The 19879-nt window shown below is 39.9% G+C and overlaps 1 protein-coding gene and 1 long non-coding RNA gene across 5 annotated transcripts in view; one reads left to right on the forward strand and one right to left on the reverse strand.

The window, feature by feature from the left end:
* CTNND2 (catenin delta 2) overlaps window positions 1-19879 on the forward strand; it is a 901368-nt gene that overhangs the window by 340500 nt on the left and 540989 nt on the right. The gene's annotated exons all lie outside the window — the stretch shown is intronic.
* LOC116587071 lies at window positions 1441-19344 on the reverse strand. The gene is made up of 3 exons (XR_004284295.1): window positions 19268-19344; window positions 14581-14806; window positions 1441-1531 (listed from the first exon to the last, which is right to left on the reverse strand). It is a non-coding gene; the product is annotated as an uncharacterized LOC116587071 (long non-coding RNA).

Genomic DNA, 19879 nt, shown 5'->3' on the forward strand with positions numbered 1-19879 from the left:
CTTACGACCTGACTTATGGCCTTAAAAGCCTGACTCTCAGAAACCCTGATGATGATGATGATGGTGTTTTATAACAATGGTCTCAAGCTCAGAAACAAAGGAAGTCAAAAATCCAAAGCCAGAGAGATTTGCCACGTAAGAAATTCTCCATTACCAGCTTTAAAGGTGGAGGAGCTATGTGATTCGCAATTCCTATGGCTTCTGAGAATGTCCCTGACTGACAGCCAACAAGAAGAAGAGGAACTTGATGCTGTAACCAAAAGGAACTGAATTCATCTCACAGCCTGAATGATTATTCTCTTGAACCTCAAAAAAGAAAAGTAGCCCAGCAGAAACTCAGATGGTAACAGAGAATCCAACCATGCTACACACCTGAATTTTACAAAACTTACAAAACCGTTAGTTTAAAAAAAAAAAAAAAGGACATTGCTTTAAGCTACTCAGTTGGGGGTAATTGGTGATAGGGCAATAGAAAAATGTGTACGATGCTTTTCAACTGGTTGTGCTAGATATATACTACAATAAGTTGAATTACAGATGTTTTCAGAAAAATAAACCTTATTCTATGACCATCAATATTTCATTCAAAAGTTTAATATGCATGGCCCTTTTTAATTTTTTTATGTATGTATGTATGTGTTTGGATTGGCGTGTCAAAATCATCTGTGGCTTTGATTCTATGAAATAGAGGTGTTTGACTGTGGAGTAGAGTCATTATTTACTGCGGGATAGGACTACCAAATAAAGCTGTCATCTTTAGCCTCACCATTTTTATAATATGGATAGCCAAGACTCTGACTGGAGTTGAATATACTTAAAAAGATAAAACATAATATGTAATATAAACTGCTTGCTCTATATAAGATGATACTCTTTTTTCCCCACAGATGAATTTTTGAATTTCTTGCAAACAAGTTTTCACACAAGCCTGCCATATTGGGGAGAGTAGATGCAGAAGGAATTAATGTAGTACATGTTACCAAAGGTCATTCTCTTTATTAACTAACTTCTGTGAGCTGAAGTGCCAGCAATTCTATAAACAGAGTCTAAAAATCTTGTGCACACTTACAAAGAATTTAGGCTTATTTCAGAGAAAATGTTGATTTCTGGTTAAATTAGTGAGAGGTGAAGAAACATTAGTCAAGTAATCACATACTTTTTGTCAGAATGAAATGTATTTATTTAAAAGCATGATCATTGAACTTTCTTAAGGAATTAAATCATATATGAATATAATTATAAGTAAAACATGTGCATTTTTTTATTATCCTGCAGGATAGGATATTTAAACAAGTACTCACACTTACTGTTTTAAGATAAAGAAGGAATAAATTTGCCAAAGTATTTCATTTTGGAAACCACATAGCTTAAATAATTAAGTAATTACTTTAAAATGTTTTTCAAATGAATTTTTTTATTATGTAGATATTTCTACACATACACACATTTCCAGATGAAGTCACTTAGCCCAAGGTAACAGTCACTCAAAGCCATAGGATTCTAGATACTTATGCTGGTGAATACATGTTTGCTAGAAGGAGGAAAAATAACATTGAATCAGTTTTAATTGCTTTTTTAAGAATTTTATTTTTTCATTAAATACCATTTTTATTAGTTTCCATGCTAGGATATAAGCATTTCTCACATAGCTGAAGTACTACTCCTCCAGTAAAGCCTAGTGATTTATTTGAACAGGACATTTAATTTATTGAGTTGGTAATAGAATTAACATTGCAGTGGTATTTTCTAATTTTTTTAGAATGTCCTTTTCATATAAAAACAGAAAAAAATACAGGGACTATAGACATACTTTCGAGGTTTTTCTTTTTCATTGCTAATTTCTTTAAAAAAAAAAAAAAAGTGTTTCTCTGTTTCCTTCCAAACTAAATTCCAGAGCAGAAATCTACCTCGAAAATGCTCCCAGTTTTCTCAGGTCCCTTTGTAATGCTTGTTCTCTTCTTAATCCCTGCACTACCATCTTTCCCCTTATTTTTTTTTTCCCCATTTTCCTAGCCTTTCCTCTTAATGCTAGCATTATTCCTTTAGGATTTCCTGCTATAGTCTCTTTTTTCCTGCATAAATTAAGAAGAATATTCTAGACCACTTTCCGGGCCCTCTGGAATCATCGCCATGCAAACCATCCCATTTCTGCTCAGGTCTCTACTCCAGAAAGATTGGGGACACTTACAGTCATTGCTTCTTTAAAAGAGAACCAGCCTTTCCCATCTTTCCATTTTCTTATAATCTAGCCTAGAGTCCAAGTCCACTGTGCTGATCCACTTCTAGATGGCACCCTGGTGTCCTGTGAATTTCCTGATCCAGTAAGACAATGCACAACGTGGCTTAAAGCTGCTACCTCCTGCTCACCTGTAGTGAGAATTTCTGAGCTTTCTCAGCCACTAGAAGTAGAAGCAGATGCTATCCTAGCCTCTCAGTAATTCCTGGAGGGCAAAGACTAGGAGGATATGCCGAAGTCTTGGCCAGCTTGTGCTAACTGGCACTCGATGAATGTAGGAATGAAAGAGTGGATATGTAGGATTTCTCTTACTGTTGTTACTTTCATTGCTCTTGCTTTGGAAAAAGCACCAGTCTTGTTAAGCTATAAGGATTTCTATCTCTATATATTCCAGATATATATAATATGTATCTCATGTATCGAATGGTTTATATTATACTGAACTTACCAGATCAGAATATCACAGAATATCACATTTCAGTATTCATTCTAGTTAGTTCTCACATGAGAATAGTACTCTGTATTCCAGGCCCCGTTGGTTTGATGTACTCTATGCATGGTGTTGACTTAGTCTTGTCTTTTTACTCTCTTCTCGGGAAGATGATGATAACAGTGATAACTTTAATAATAATTCTTTTAAAGGTCTCATTTATTTAGTTGAGAGAGAGAGAGAGAGCCAGAGAAAGCAGGAGTAGGCAGGAGAGGGAGAAGCAGGCTCCCTGCTGAGCTGGGAGCCCGATGCAGGACTCCATCCCAGGATTCTGGAATCATGACCTGAGCTGAAGGCAGCCACTTAACCGACTAAGCCACCCAGGTGCCCTAACTTTAATAACAATAATGGTAGTATTTTTGAGCAATTTTTATAGATTTACATAGATCATGCAATTTACTTTGAGCTGTAGATAACAACACTGAGATTCAGAGAGGGAAATTCACTCTCCCAGCATCCAACAGCTAGGACCAGGCACTGATTTTTGAACCCAGGTGTTTTTACTCCCCAAGTACACATGTTAATACACCTTTCTGCTATTCAGTCTTAAATTATGTTGTAAATTATGCTGTTATTCAGTCTTAAATTACCTTGTAAATTATGTATGTTCTAAATAACTATCTACATGTCTCCAGTCCATTCTCATCCTAGAGATACAAACATTTTGGACTGATTTTGTGCTTATTTTCTCTCTACCCCCAACCCCGACCCCAGCGATTACGGGTATTTTGAATTCCTTCATCTGAATATATTTCTGAGACCCATTCTTACACAAATGAGGTAAAGAGTATTAATCACATATGTTATTATTGCTTTTAATTATATCCAGACTGTTCAGCATTCTCTTGCAAATTGCCAATGGACAAATTATACTAATATTTATGTTTATAAAATGCTAGTTGTATTGTCTTAGTCTTTCAGGTTGCTTTAGCAGAGTACCATAGACTGAGTAGCTTATAAACAACATGAATTTCTATCTCATGCTTCTGGAGCTGGGAAATCCAAGGTCAAGGGCACAGCAGATTTGGTATCTGATGAGGTCCTGGTTCTGGGTTCACAGACAGCTCTCTTTGTGCTGTGTCCTCATTTGGCACAAGGGGTGGGGGAGCTCTAAGAGGCCTCCTTTATGAAGGCAGGAATTCCATTAATGAAAACTCCACCCCGTAACCCAATCACGTCCCAGAGGCCCCACCTCCAAATACCATCACTGAGAGCATAAGATTTCAACATCAAATACAAGACTGGGAGAGACACAAATGTTCAGGCTATAGTACTTACTAAACAGGGTTTGCTAGATGTCTGCAGGACAACAGATCTTCAGCGATCCTGCGGATTTGATGTAGGTCCTAAAAACGGGTCAGTACCTAGTATTTATAATTATTTACTGTATTTCTTACAGCAACTACTGTATTTAACACTTTTGAATCAATTTTGAAACCTGATTTCTTTCCAAAATGACATATTGAAAAACTAATGTTAACTTTACACCTAAAAACAATATACCAAGAGTGCCTGGGTGTCTCCGTTGGTTAAGTGTCTGGCTTTGGATTAGATCTTGATCCCAGGGTCCTGGGGTCCCGAGGTCCTGTGATTGCGTTCCCTGCTCATTGGGGACTCAGCTTCTCCCTCTCCCGCTGCCCTTCTCCCTGCTCATGTTCTCTCTCTCTCTCTCTCAAATAAATAAAAATCTTAAAAAACAAAAACAAAAACAATATAATAAATTTTATTTAGAGGTTTTGTATTGTAAAGGATATCTTGGGAAAACTAATTTTACAATTGAAAATTCTGATTGGTACAGAATCGAAAATCTTTACAAATTCAGTCTAGAATATTCTTTGTATTTTCTGTCATCCTTATCATTTTCTTTAACTCATGGATCTAAAAGATGAAATGGCAGTTTCATAGTTTAGAGCTGTATCCCATCACTGTGTTTTTAGATGTTGCCTGGGTTTGCTAATTGCCCCGAATTTCACTTTTTAAAAAATCTACAGTAGTGGAGCTAACACTTTTCTGTAATTTTGCCAAGATTAAATGAGAAATGTAAGTACGCATCACCTCGCACATTGTTACTAGCGAATCCTATATATTTTTCCTTCTTGATGAATAAACAGGTAATCTTTTTGTGGAGTCTCTTTCTTAATTTTTCTACCAAAGCTAATAGAATGGTTCCTCTCACAATGAGCTAAAGAATGGTTCCTCTCACGATGGGCTAAAGAATGGTTCCTCTCACGATGGGCTAAAGAATGGTTCCTCTCACGATGAGCTAAAGAGTGGTTCCTCTCACGATGGGCTAAAGAATGGTTCCTCTCACGATGGGCTAAAGTGGCGTGTCAAGGTAGCGCCACATTTGCTTCCTTCCTTTTATAGACAAGACAGCGTCACAGAGACTGCCACATCAGAGTGGAAGACACCTTTCTCAGAGCACAATTTACGGGGTCACTGGGCCTCCTGCTGGAGCTGGAGCTGAGACTTGGGCTATGGTGTGGTTGGAAAGTGAAGAACAGAAATGCAGTAACACCACCGGTGACAGGAAGTGCTCAATCAATTATGATCTGGAAGCCAGTGACTCTTTGAATGGATATTTTTTCAGACCAGCATTGACCAGAACATGCACGCTTAGTACGTTCTCTGGCTGTTGAATATGATGAGAGGTAGAAGTGCCCGTTGATGAAGGCATTGACGTGTCCTTCTGCCTTTGCTCAGATGCTGAGTGTTCAAGAGCTTTTGCCCACTTTTTTTGTTTATAATTGTTCATGCTCTTTTCAGGGCATTGGCAACCAGTGATATTTCAGGGGACAAAATAACAATGAGCATTCGATTCACTTAAGAAGAAAGATGTTCCGTGGTCATTACTGGGATGGCAGCAGCTCGCTGCCCATCATGAACATTGTATGTTCCAATCAGTAGGATGGAAAGGCAGTGGAGAGAGCGCAGGAAAAGCGTTGTGGTGTGTATTTGAGGATATCCGTGGTCTTGGAACTATCACATTCAAGAGTTGCCTCGAGAAGGTCATGTGGGTTTCCTGGGCCGCTGTTTCCTCCCTGTGAAGCGGAAGCATGGAGTCGCTCATCCTCCCCACTTCTGTGCTCTTCGTCCCATTGGCACCTTCCACTGCGGGCAGTGGGTCACATCGGACTGTTTTAAGATGGTGACATTATGTGAGCTTGAATAACAGATCTAATTAAGGAATGAGGATAGCAAGATGGTACCAGATAGATCTGGTGCTTCAGAGGAAGGCAGACAGATGTCTGTATATCCGTGGAAGTCGTTTTTTCATTATAAGCATCTCCACTTAGGCCAAGTCATGGATTTTACATTTGGGAAAGCACAGTCTAAAAGAAGTTTATCTGCATACAACGTATAAACTGCCTCAGATGCTTTTGGTGTTTTCTAGTTTGGCTAAAAACTATGGTGAAGCTAGGAAACCAGAACAGAGGGTCCCACACTGAGAGGTGATGGGGAGTGGTCCTTTTAAGCCATCATCATTGGTCTCATGGGAAAAAATGCTTATAGGTTAATTCTAAAGGCCTAACAGGTTTAAGCCCTCTTTATGCTTCAAATACGAGTATGACAAGGCTCCTGGCCTCCAGGGGCTTACTCTCAAACACAAAAGAGCGTTATATAAGCAGGTGAAACATGATAAGATATGTTGATGCGTGAAGAGAACAGGAGGTGGCCATGGGGGTAGTTTTATAGTGTAGCACTGTGTCAAAGGAGGCAGAATAGAATTGTGAAATTATTACTTTTTTTTTTTAATGTAAACATTTGGAAGGCTAAACCAACACTGGGCTTCACTTCTGTTCCAAGCAGTGCCCATTTGCAAGAAGCAATCTTTGATTTTTTTTTTTACTTCTTGGAATGTGAATATATTCTAATTCCTCTTTATCCAGGAGAAAGTATCATAGAATTTTAAATTTAAGAGATTGCTGTGTTAGCAGCAGGCAGCAAAGATGTTGCCTGTTTGTTGACAGTAAAGCTGTATTCATAAGCCCCAGTCTTCCCAAACATCTGTGTACTTAGTACCTCAAGAGCGGAGGAAGTTTAAAAATTGTCATACATTGTTGCTTAGTCTTCCGCACACATTTGCAAATGTAACTCTCAGCAAGATTTTATGGAAAAGATCTAAGGAATTGACTGCCATCTCTACGCCAAAATTTAGCAATTAACCTTTTCTCTCTAATGTGTGAGTGACGGGATCCACCTGTGAGAACTTTGTCATTTTTGACACTCTTCATTTAAGGTAAAGGGTCTCATTCTGTCTTTTGAAACTCATGTGTTCCCATCACATCACAAATGCCCCACAGACATTGAAGCAGCAATTGAAGCAGGTGGCGTAGGGTGGTGATGCCCGCGGTGTAGTGTGGAACCAGTAGGTTTTGGATCTGGATCTCAGCTCTGCATATTGTGACCCATGTGACATTGGGAAATGTCCTCTAGATGCCCCATTTATCTATAGGTAAATTGGGGAGAGGTTTGGAGTGAAGATTAAAGGTGAAAATAGGTTTAAAGCAATTAGTGTAGTGTTTGCCACTGAGCCAAGCATTCAGTATGTGAGAGTTCGTTCTCTTCCTATTAATTTATTATTTTGTGTAAGCACTGCAGTTATGACCCACTTGTCATATACACAAATAGGAAATAGCCTCATTTTCACAGAGAAATGCTATTTATACCTTCTCTTCTTTTTTGTTTGTTTAGGGGGCGATTATGATGATATCAAATTAACTGAAAACAACATTTCAACTATTGTCGGGCTCTGCCGGAGAACACCACAGTAAAGTGATGTTCTTAAATTAATGTGTGAGGGATATGTATGTGATAATAAGAGCATAACACACTGAAATATCGGTGGTCAGGACATGGTCTCATCATCTCTGGAAACTCTATCGACCCTCAGGTGGATAGTTGTTCTAGGTCATTATAATTTTGAGAAACCGCGTTCCACTATTAATGAACTTTGCTTACTGCCTTTGCAGCCTGGTACAAAACGAGACGAAGGTGAGAATAGAAAAAATCTTCGATGTTACCTGAACATTGGAATTTTTAGCATTTTTATTAAAACATCGAGGGTCTTTAAGGGTTTGTGGAAACTAATGGCGTTCCGATGTCTGCGTGTCTGGTTGCTAATTCAGAGATGAATTGCCCATGGCTATGTGCGTCGGTGGCCAGAGTCAACAACATAAGGACAACCATATAGGGACATGAATTTGTGAAGTTGTCTGTTATGAAAGGATGGAGCTCACGATCTCATTCTGTCCGTCCGTTCCGTCCTCCCATTCGTTCTGTATAAATCGTGGACTCAATACACGTGATATATTGTACTTGACACTGAGAGTATAGCCCAGGATGAGGAAAGCAAATTGCCTGTTGTCAGATCGCCTCCATTCTTCATGCTACCTGAAGGATGTAACTTGACGTAGTACGGATGATAACCAGATCTTTCCCTGGTTAAAGCTGTTGCTCTCTTTAGCGTCTAAAACAAAACGTGGGTCAAACTCACCTTTATGTACGCGACCAGCCATTTAGTACTAAGATAACACAGCAAATGCAAGACCCAGATTCAAGAGAGAGAATTAAATTTGCTCAATTCTATTTAAGTTACTCATTGGGGTGGGGATACAGAGGTGTATTTTAGGCTTAAATCTGACCATTTCAAATACTTATTATATTTGGATAATGAACTAGCATTCCAGCGGGAGAAAATTAATCAGAACTTAGTTTCGTGTGCAACTCATGGAGTCAGAACAAAGGAATAATAAACTAATGAAGAAGTAATGCTCCGTAGAATATTTGAAAGTTTTTAAATAAATATTAAAAACTTCAAAAAAGGGAATTTTAAGAAGTAAGATATAAAGGAGCTAGTAGTGTTTCTGTCAAGGGATTTGATTCGCCATTTTTCACAGAAGATTTAACTTGCATTATTATTCCCAGGGAGAATTCTTTCATTTTCAGTGAGAAAAGTTAAAAAAATAAAATAAAATAAAACTCTGAGATGCTAATTGAGCACAATGATAAGATACTTCCAAATGAAAGTACTCTGTTAAAATGGATTGATGGCCTATTTTTTTTAAGTTAGAATTTTTTTAAAGATTTTTTTTTCTTTATCTGAGAGAGAGAGTGTGTGCCGGTGTGAGCAGAGGGAGAGGCAGGGGGAAAAGGGGGAGTTCCAGAGCAGACCCCCCATTGAGTGGGGAGCCCGACACGGGGCTCGCTCCCAGGACCCTGAGATCCTGACCTGCGCTGAAATCAAGAGTCGGCCGCTTACCTGACTGAGCCACCCAGGGGCCCCCAAAGTTACCAGTCTCTTAACAGAACTTTAGTTATGAAATGAAGAGAAGTTTTTGAAGATTGTTACACAGATAAAATGTTCAGAAACAAATCTTATATTTCAAGAAGGTGGCATATATCGGTATAATGAAATATGTGACATATACAATTTGAGCATCTAGGGTATTTTTTAGTGCAGGATTTAAAGAGTGCCACAAATCTCTACGGAGGAAGTAGAAATTGACTGATAGATTTTGGAGACTCTTCTTGCCTTTCTCTCTCCGCCTCTCGTGCTGTCTCAGACAGAATCACTGGCCTGCATTGTGTGTCTATTCATTCCCTTGGATTTCTTTATAATTCCCCATGTGTCTGCATGCAAACCTGCAAAATATTATTTGGCTTGATTGTTTTTGATTCTTGCACAAGAAGGTTACATATTTTTTTGCAACTTGCCTTTTTTAACTCAACTTTGCTTTTTTTAACCTTTGTTCAGATTTATCCATGTTGATATGAGATGCTTGGGACTTATACACTGTTTTCACTGAGGCCTCCTAGTTCACCCTGCGGCTGTGCCGTAACTCATCTCTCCTTGGTCTTGAGCAGAACATTTGCACACTTTGCAAGCTTTGCTTTCAGAAACATATGGCTTGGAACATAATTATTATTTTTTAAATTTAACTATGTATTTTTTATTAACATACAACATATTATTTGTTTCAGGGGCACAGGTCTGTGATTCATAAGTCTTACACAATTCACAGCGCTCACCGTAGCACACACCCTCGCCCCAATGTCCATCATCCAGCAACCCTATCCTTCCCCCCCCCCCCCAACAATCTTCAGTTTGTTTCCTGAGATTAAGAGTCTCTTATGGTTTGTCTCCCCTCTCTGGCTTCATCTTGTTTCATTTTCCCCTCCCTTCCCCTATGATCCTCTGTCTTGTTTCTCAAATTCCTCATATCAGGGAGATCATATGATAATTGTCTTTCTCTGATTGACCTATTTTGCTTAGCATAATACCCTCTAGTTCCATTTTTTTTTTTTGATGGCTGCATAGTATGTTCATCACAGATGAATGAATAAAGAAGATGTGGTATATATATATATATACATATATGGAATACTATGGGACATAATCATATGGACTCATAGTGTAGGGATGCAAGTGTTTCTCCTGGACGTGCACAGAGATAGCGTAGGCAACTTGTACGATTTGCACATCTTTAAATTCCTCCATAATGCCAAAGAGCTTTGAGAAGTGGCTGAGCCAGTGTACATTCCCATCAACAGCGAATGGTCCAACTCTCCATTTACGCAGCAAAACCTGCTATTTCCCAAGTTTTCCTTTGTCCTGTTGTCACAGATGGGGTGGGTTTGAAGTTGGCATCTTGCTGACTTCCACACTGATAGAGTTTTTTACACATTTATTAGCTATTCGTGTTTATTCTTCCATTAAACATAGATCCGTGTCTTTTGCACATTATTCTAATGGTGTTTTTCATTTTTTCTTAGTTCCTTTAATTCTCAGTATATTCAGAAATTAATCCTTTGTTACTTGCATGCGCTTCAACCAAGTTCTCCCGGATTGTGTTTCTTCACTCCTTCTGGTGTCCTCGGGTGCACAGAAGGGCTTCCTTGGTGTTGTTAGGGTTGATCACTGTGTTTTACGATTTCTGCTTTTTGGAATCTTGTTTGAGGAATCTTACCTCCTAAGACAGCATCAAGGTAATTTCCTGTGATTTAATTTAATTATAAAGTTTCATCATTTCACATTAAAGCCTTTAATTCATTTGTAGCTGATTTTTTTTGACATGACAGAAGGTAGAAATTTGATTTTCTTTTTTTCCATGTAAATGACTGTCTCAGTAGTTATATTGAGCAGAATGTCCTTTATCTTATAACTTACTGTGTCATTTCTATCACGTGTCAAATCTGCACCTATGTATGGTGTACTTCTGGGGAGATGGAGGGAGATTTACAGCTGGATTATTTTGAGGCTTCCTGTCTGTGAACTTGATGTCAGCCCATGTTGTTTATCATCTTTCATTGACGTTTATGCACGTGTCTTCAAGTCCTTGCACTGTTCTTTGTTTCACTTATTCTGAGCTCCTTAGAGTTTTTGTCGCTCGCAGAAACATTATTTTTTTTAACAGGGTGCATCTTCTAAAAGTTTCTTTTTTATATGGAAGTGCAATTGATTTTTCTATACTGATTGAATACTAAGAAAACTCGATCAAGTCTTTTAACTACTTCTGTAATTTGTAGATTTCTTGAGGGTTTTTGTGAGTAACCTTTGAAGATTGCTGTGTTCTCTCCTTTTAAAATCTTTTAACTTTCACTTCGTTTTATTTTCTTTTTGTACTGGTGAGAAGTGGGGGAGAGAAGGCAGCCTTTTCCAGTGAATGGGATTCCTTTCATCTCTCTCACTGTAAGAACTGCTGGGAGGTTTTTTAAAACAACAAGTTTATTGAGATGTAAACCACATACCATTCAGGTCATTCCTTTGAAGTGTAAGATTTCATGGCTTTCGGGTATTTATAGTCTAGCAACCATCACCACATCAATTTTTGAATGTTGTCATCACCCCCCAAAAGTTCCCCAGCTTTACATATTTACCTTTTCTGAACATGCCCTATAAATGGAATCATGTAATATGAAATCTTTTATGATGAGCGCTTTGAGTTAGCGTAATACTGTCACAGTTCACCCATCTGTTCCCTGTATCAGTCCTTCATTTTTTTATCGCCCAAGAAGAGTCCATGGTATGGCTGTAGCATGCCTTATTTGTTCATTGATCAGTAGTTGGACATTCAGATTCTTCCTATTTGGGGACATTATGAACATTCATATAAAAGTTTTCATGCAGGGGCACCTGGGTGACTCAGTGGGTTAAAGCCTCTGGCTTCGGCTCAGGTCATGATCTCAGGGTCCTGGGATCGGGCCCCGCATTGGTCTCTCTGTTCGGCGGGGAGCCTGCTTCCTCCTCTCTCTCTGCCTGCCTTTCTGCCTACTTGTGATCTCTGTCTGTCAAATAAATAACTAAAATATTTTTTTAAAAAGTTTTTATGCATACATATATTATTTTTAAATCTCTCTGGTGTATATTGCTATGAATGAAGTTGCTGTGTTCTTCTGTGTCTAATGTAGTTTTTCTTAATAGACTCATTTTATCTAAGTTCATTCCTATTAATTCTTAATTTGCTAAGTATTTCATTGTAAAGAACTATAAAATTTTAACTGTTGGGGTTACCAATACTGCATTTCTCTTCATTGCTGAGTATTATCCCTTTGCTTGAATAGGTCGCCATTTGTGATTTCATTCACCTCTCGCTGGACACTTGGGTTGTTTGCAGTTTTGCCATCTACAAATGAGGCTGCTATAAACAATTCTGATGTACGAGTCTTTGCATGACATATACTTTCTCTTCATTTGGGTAAATACATGAGGAATGGCTGGGTCCTATAGCAGGTGTACATTTTACTATTGAAGAGAATGCCAAACTATTTCCAAAGTAGTTGTACCATTTCTGATCCTATCAGAGACTCCCATTAGTCTATGTCTAAAATGCTTCTTTAAGCTGTATTATCACTTCTACTAGTTCAGTTTGTCCTTACTCAAATTTGTCTTGAAATATCAGATGATCTTTTCTAACTATTCATTTCAAAGTCCCCTTTATATCTCTAAATATATTAAACATGCTTGTTTTCATATTCTGAGTCTGACAATCCCATTATCTTCATTCTTCATGAATTCTATCCTGCTTCGTGTTTCCAATAAATCTGGCTCCCAGGGACTTATTTTCTCTTGTGTTTGAGACTTTCTGAGTGTGGATTTATGTTCCTGGCAGCCGCTGTGTGGGAATTATTTAAAGTCTGAGGTTGAAGTGTGGTCTTCCAAGGAAGGTGTGTAATTTCTTCAGCCAAGTGTGGGAACCCCTATTGACTGAAGACCACCTCAAGCCAAATGATCGCCCGAGTGTGGAGAGAGCATCACGCATGGTAAGAATGGCCTCAAACACCGAGGCACAGGATGCTTCTGGTTTGCAATGCTCACGGTTCTCCTTGGTGCTGAGACTGACCTGATCAAGCACGCGAGCCACACTTGTTTTGACGGCTTCATTCCCACCTGTGGCTTTAAGTGACAGCCGTTGACATCTTCCATCACTTTATCAGTGGACGAGTAAAACGCCACAAAATAAAGCAAGATGGGACCATAACAGATCCTCAAACTATTTAGTGATTACAAACACGAGTTGTACAAGAAATGGGGAGCCGGATTTTAGTTGTAAGGATTCAGTTAAAAGAAGTACCTCTGCCCTAAAGGACTACCCGCCAGACGGCCTTGTCTTCCTGACATCAGGAGATGCTTGTGTGTGTGGAGAACATTTACCTTGGGGGGAAAGCGCATCTCATCACCTTTCTCGTCAACTCCTTTCTATTTCAACATAAAGAAGCATTTCTACAAGCCTGGAATGTGGACAGACTTAATCAACGTAGAAAATGAAAAGAGGACCCTGCCCATTTAGGGACTGTCCCTGCGTAGTTTTCGAAGTCAGGCCTGAAGAGAACTCAGCGATTCCCACAGACGTTGACAGTACAGTCTCGCCTGCAAAAGTCAATTCCACGGACTCGCCGTACCGGCTGGCAGCCCCAGAGCCCAGAGGAGATGTATCCGTTCTTACTGAGTTCTGCAGGTGCCAGACGATCACGGATCTTGCTTCTCCCGAATTTGGGTGTGAAAATCCAATCTTCATAAATGAGTGCAGGAAATCAGAAATGAGGCACAGGGACATTCCGTGCCCCACCCCAAATGTTTTGCCTCTCTTTTCTTTCCATCAGGATTTGCAGGACCCACATAGGTCGGAGGGAGGATGAGGTTTCCTTATGTTCCTGTAGATGAGGCTTTGTGATGTTCTGGAAGAGGCGTGGGGTTTTGATTCGCGCATTTAAAGCGTAAAAATGGAAGGTGTGCCTTTTTAAGTGTATTGATAAATTGCCCGAGTTAAGAGTTGTACAGCGACTTTTTCATTTCTTTTGCAAGTATAATTATAAAAACTTGACTGGATTATATGCCTTCTTAAGTTTATTATTAAATACCCAACCATTTCACTACCTTCCCATTATTTAGAGAAGTTAATACACACAAACGCATTTTTAAATAGTGAAGCACAATGTAAACAAAAGTTGTCAGGGAGAGCAATAAAGCATTTTGCCTGTTTAGTGGCTCTATATCGCCAACTTAGGTTGGCAGTTGCAATGGTCAAGTCATTTATCTTTTTTTTTTTAAAGATTTTTATTTTATTTATTTGACAGACAGAGATCACAAGTAGACAGAGAGGCAGGCAGAGAAAGAGGAGGAAGCAGGCTCCCTGAGGAGCAGAGAGCCCGATGCGGGGCTCCATCCCAGAACTCTGGGATCATGACCTGAGTGGAAGGCAGCGGCTTCAACCCACTGAGCCACCCAGGTGCCCCTCATTTATCTTAAAAGTAAACCAAATTCATGCTCAAAACCCTTCTTCTGAGCGTTTACTCAGAAAAGAAGCAGAAAATCTGGAATGTTAGTTAAAAGGACGTTTGAAACAATGAATACCTAGACTTCCCATCTATGTCCCTGCCCCTCAGTCAGAGGTGGCTTTGCCCAGACAGTGGGTCCCTGCAGCATGACACGGGGTGAGGACTTAGAATCTGACACAGTCCATTATTGGTTGTATTTACTGATTCTGAGACAGGAGAGCATCCTCTTGGGTTTCCTCTGAAGCAGCCTCTGACAGCTCACGCTCGCAGCTGATGGAGCCGTTGAAACTACAGCACGCGTCCTTTAACGGAGGGGCAAAAAAGATTTTCTGTTGGGGAGGGCCAAACAAGGATAGATATAATAGGGCCTTATTGTCCTCCAAAGACCAAAAAAACAAAACCAGTTATACAGTATCTCTTACGTCTTAAAATTGCAGTGGGTGGGTTGGAGGGATGGCTGATGGAAAGGTCTAAAAAGACTTCTAAGGGTATTGATAAGTGACAAAAATGGACAGATACGGTTCATGAGGATCCGGAAATTTGTCTCAAATGAAACTCAGCTGCTGGGGCCTGATATGCACTTGGGTTCAAGTACCCTGAGAAATGTTTACTGTAGTCAAATAGTAGAATCGGTTGGGTGTAGGCAGCATAGCCAAACGCTCCCTCATCCAATGGGGGAAAACAATCTCCTGCCCTTTATTTCCAGCTCTTTCTAGAAAAGTGTAAACCTGTTTGTAATTCTGTAAAGCTCGAAGCTTAGTTACACTCTTTCCCTGACCTCTCAAATCTCGTCACGGAGTTTCAGTCACTGAGTTTAATTTAGCAAATATGTCCTCTTCCTTGACGTCCTTTCATGGTGGTGGCCAAGGTTTGAGGAAATAAAAGAAACAGGAATGGTGATACTTTCCTGATTGGGCATGATAACCTTGAGAAGGAACTTCTAATTGAATAACTTTTCCTTACGGTTATTTACCATTATCCCAGACGACTGCAAATAACACATGTGTGACCCCAGGAGTCAGCAGTTCTCGGTCCTGGCTTTGCTATTAGGACCACTTGGGAAGCTTTTAAAAACCCTGATTCCAGGACCCCAGCCTCAGGGAGTCAGATTTCATTGGGCTGGGAAGGAGGCTAGGGACCCACAGCTTTGGAGTTGCCCCAGCGGAATCCTCGTGCAGCCAGCGACATGGGCTCCTGCTCCTGATCTAAAGCAGCCTTGACCCTTTGCTAAAGATGTCACTGCTGGGCACACTGTGTTTCAGATCAGACCAGCAGCTTCCTGTTTTGTGATTGAGCTCTCTCTCACGTATCTCCACGAAAGGACTAGACCCCGAGTCTGCAAGAGACTCTTTGCAGCATTGGTCATTTTGAAATAATAGCAGTGATAATAATAATAATAGCAACTTGTATCCATTCAACCCTTGCCTGTTCTGAGCACATGCTGTTAATGTATTAATTCTCACACCAAACTACAAGGCAAGGATAAGGTATTATTATTTCCATTTGCAGGTAAGGGTAAACCAGTAGGAAAGAATTACATTGGGGATTTGAACATGGGCATTATGACCGCAAGTTGGGTCATAATTGCGGTTCTCCACGACTCTGGCAAATAATTATAAAGCAACTTACTTACAAGGAGCAAGGGGGTCTGTAAGGTACAAAGCTGAAGTGGAAGGGGTGCAGCCCTAAGGAGGATCTACACTCCACAGCCTAGTGACGAGGTACGGGTCCCAAAGAGCTGTGCTGACAACCTGAAAGTGCTCTGAAGAGGGACTTAGGCTAAGGGAGAGATTTCCAGTAGCTGAAGTGAGCAGGGGCACCGCAGACTGGAAAGCAGTTCGCTGGAAATGGAGCCACATTACATAGGGAGGAGATTTGGAGCAGTATGAGGTCAAACATGTGAAATTGCTTTTAACCAGCCTCTTGACCTACAACCATAACAATTTCCCGCAGTTCGGTCTATGTGAGAAAGATCTCGGTCGAGAGACTAGCAAGTCACCGTGCCGGGAATGTCCCCGCAGATGTTGATGTGATAGGATTGGCTGAAGAAGGGCTGTGAATTCCACCGGCCATTGGCATCACCCATGGCATGCCGATTTTTTCAACATTACAGGGAGACCATTCTTGCAACTGAATGACTTGCTTGTCTAGACCGGGAAGCTACACTGATGGTCCCCAAAACAGCAACAGCACAGAGGGACTCGGAAATCTCTAAACCACTTGTCTAGGGCAAGTTAAAAGAGGTGGCCAGAAGAGGATGGAGACAGTGCTTCCTTGGGGCTGAGCGCCTGCTGCTGCCAGGAGTGTGGGAAGGACTTGGGGAACCAAACCAGTAAGGCAGAACGTGGCCTGGCCTCTTTCCCGAGGCATCAGTCCCCAGGAACGGGTAAGGACTCAAGCTTGGGGACACTCAACAGGTGACTGCTGTAGCCTCCAACCTGGAGTAGCATCCAAGTCAAAGAACAGTCTTTCCAGGTCCACAATGTTTGACGAAGCTCGCATCTCATTTCTGCACCACTGCGCACCTGCAGAGCAGGCACCCCAACATTTCCATCTTCGAACGCCCCCACAACCTGAGCAAAGGACAGCAAGAGGCACTGGACTCTCGCAAGTTGACGTGACCTGAAGTATGCATCTGCGGTGAAGAACACACTTAGGAAGCAACGATTCATGTCAATGGCAGTAACTTTAATCCATCTTAATAATAACTTCGGGGCTTAAAAAAAGGAGGGTACATGCTACACATGATTTCCATAAGAATTATCTGTGACTTTTGGATTCCATTTAGCTGACATTATAGGCAGCCAGGTGAAAACCCGATTAGCCTCCTGGAAAACTATTGATGATTGTTCTGAGAGCTTTCTCATTAAAGAGAACATCCTGTGAATTTTTGGAGAGCTCTACAAAACAGAACGCACAGGCCTAAGTGTTCCCAGCCAGTCTGATTAGGAAAGACTTTTCACAAAAAAGTAACTAACAAGACACAGGAAATAGATTACTTGCATTTCTCTTCATTAAGCGTCTATATCTCAAATAGAATGTCACAGAGTAAAGATAGAATATAGAATCATGTTGCTCAGCTGCCACGTGACTGGTTTTCTTTGCATCCAGAACGTGTGAGGAAAATAGCAGAAGCAGCACCATTAATGGCAGCGATTAATCTTGGAAATTAAGATCAAGGAGAAAAATTATTATAATAAATCTCTTTGCCCTGTTTATACAGCCTTCCTTTCTTTGATATGCTAAGAATACTAATAAGGCTAGTGGCCTTTGGTTAAATGAGCAAACTATTAGGTTGATGAAAGTGTTGGAAGGAGTTTAAGTTGGATGAGCCTTGCTTGTCGATGGCAAATTATGACACAATAGGCATAATTTGTATGCTTTGCCAAGTGCCCTGCAGAAACCCAGTGCATTTTTATTCCTTTGCCTGTTAGATTAAAATCCTGACTTCTAAAGGATTCTAATATAATTGGAGACTAATTCTGCTGCTTGTTGAAATCAAGGCTGTGGTCAGTCGGCTCAGCCCAGGGAAGGCACGGGTGTCTGGACGCACTGCCACGTTGCTGCTTGGAATAAACCAGAACAGGAAGGGGTAATCTGTTCCGAAATGGTTCTCATGCAAGTAGAGTTTCTTTGGATTTAGTCCAAATGGTAGATGGGCTCTTGAGTTGCTTTAGAATGTCTTAGGAACATTGTAGATGAACTTAGAGAATCTTAAGTTGGCGATTAATGAGCTCAACGGTAGCACTTCTGATCCCACACTCTATATAATATTATTTTCCAGGAGAGTGTAAGGAAGAAATGTTTTTAAAAGCTTATGAGTATGTATTTTACAGTTTTCTTCTTCTTTATTTTTATGTAGGATGTTAAGATACGCTTTCCGTAATCCTGTTTACTAAAGCTACTACTGTTAATGCTTTAAGTATATATTCTCATCCTGTTCTTGCTCTTAGGAAGTGTACCTCCTTCTGAACCTCACCCTGTAAGGCCGTGTCCATTCCCCCAACCTGAATGTACATATTATCACTTGGTTATTACTTTCCTTTTCTATGTCAAAACAGAATAAAAGAGAAATAACATTTTTAGGGTACCTACTCTGTAGGATGTTAATGCCCAACTCAAAAGAATCACATAATGTCCAAGAATGAATAGATTTTCAACACTCTGCATTGTACAATGTATGTAAGTTCTAGTCAACCCCATGTTTTTTGATTAAAATAAGATTTTTAGTTCCAATATTTGCTCTTCGTTTTGTATAGAGTCACACCAAAAACGATAATTTCAGCATTATTTTTATAATACTTAATCTAAGGACAGATTTTGTTTTACCATGCCTAGGTATCATAAAGATCATGAACTAACGTTAAAGGTAATTGGGTCGTCCCAAAGTAGTGCTTTACAGCTGTTAACCAGGCTGTCCCTCACCATCTCAAATTAATTAATGCCTAAAACAAAGCCAGAAATCCATTGGAAATTCCTATCAATTAAAAGGGCCAATGATCTCTTCTGCCTTTATCCCAGTAGTTTGCAATCTTGAGACTGGATCCGAATGACCTGGAGAGCTGATTAAAGATTGATTGCTCTGCCCACCCTTCAATTTCTGATTCCGTGGATCTCAGATCAGGTCCAAGAATTCGTATTTCTAAGTTCCCAGCTGATGCCAGTACTGTGGGTCTGGGAGCCACAGTTTGAGAACCACTCCTTTATACTATTAAATGTGTTTTGAAATAATAAGGGCTGATATTTATTATAAGAGTGCTTACTAAGGATCAAGGGCTCTTGAAGCGTTTTACGTATACAATTGCATTTCATTCTTACAGCAAGATCACCCGGAAGGTTGTGGTTTTTGGCCCATTTTATGTAGTAATGGGGAATTAGAATGTCATAGAGTGAAGGATGCTTTTCTAAATTCCCCAAACAGTAAGTAGCAGACCTAGCATTCGAACCCAGGAATAGAGGTCCAGAGCTTACGCTTGTAATACCTGGAGAAAAATGTCTTTGTAATTTAACCCTTCTATATATTTTACTAATTGTGTGATTTTCCCACTCCACATTTTTCATATGTCACCAGTTGCGTTTTTCTGAGATATGTCAAGCATGGAGATACCATTTTATAATATTCTGTGAGATTACAGACACAGTAATGCTTTTCGTTTTCTTTCAATCTATAAATATCTATAAATATTCAAGGAATAAACAAGGAAAAAAGCTGCTTCTCACAAGATTACACCTGTAGAAAATGCTCATGTTATCATGAAGAGTAAAGAAAGGAGGGCAAGAAATTTTACACTCAGCATGATGCTACCTATAGGGATAAATATGTACAGGAAACAAACAAATTTGAGAAGAAAATATACCATAGTGCTGACATGCAC

This window comes from Mustela erminea, chromosome 3, assembly GCF_009829155.1.
Source record: "Mustela erminea isolate mMusErm1 chromosome 3, mMusErm1.Pri, whole genome shotgun sequence".
Taxonomy (NCBI): Eukaryota; Metazoa; Chordata; class Mammalia; order Carnivora; family Mustelidae; genus Mustela; species Mustela erminea.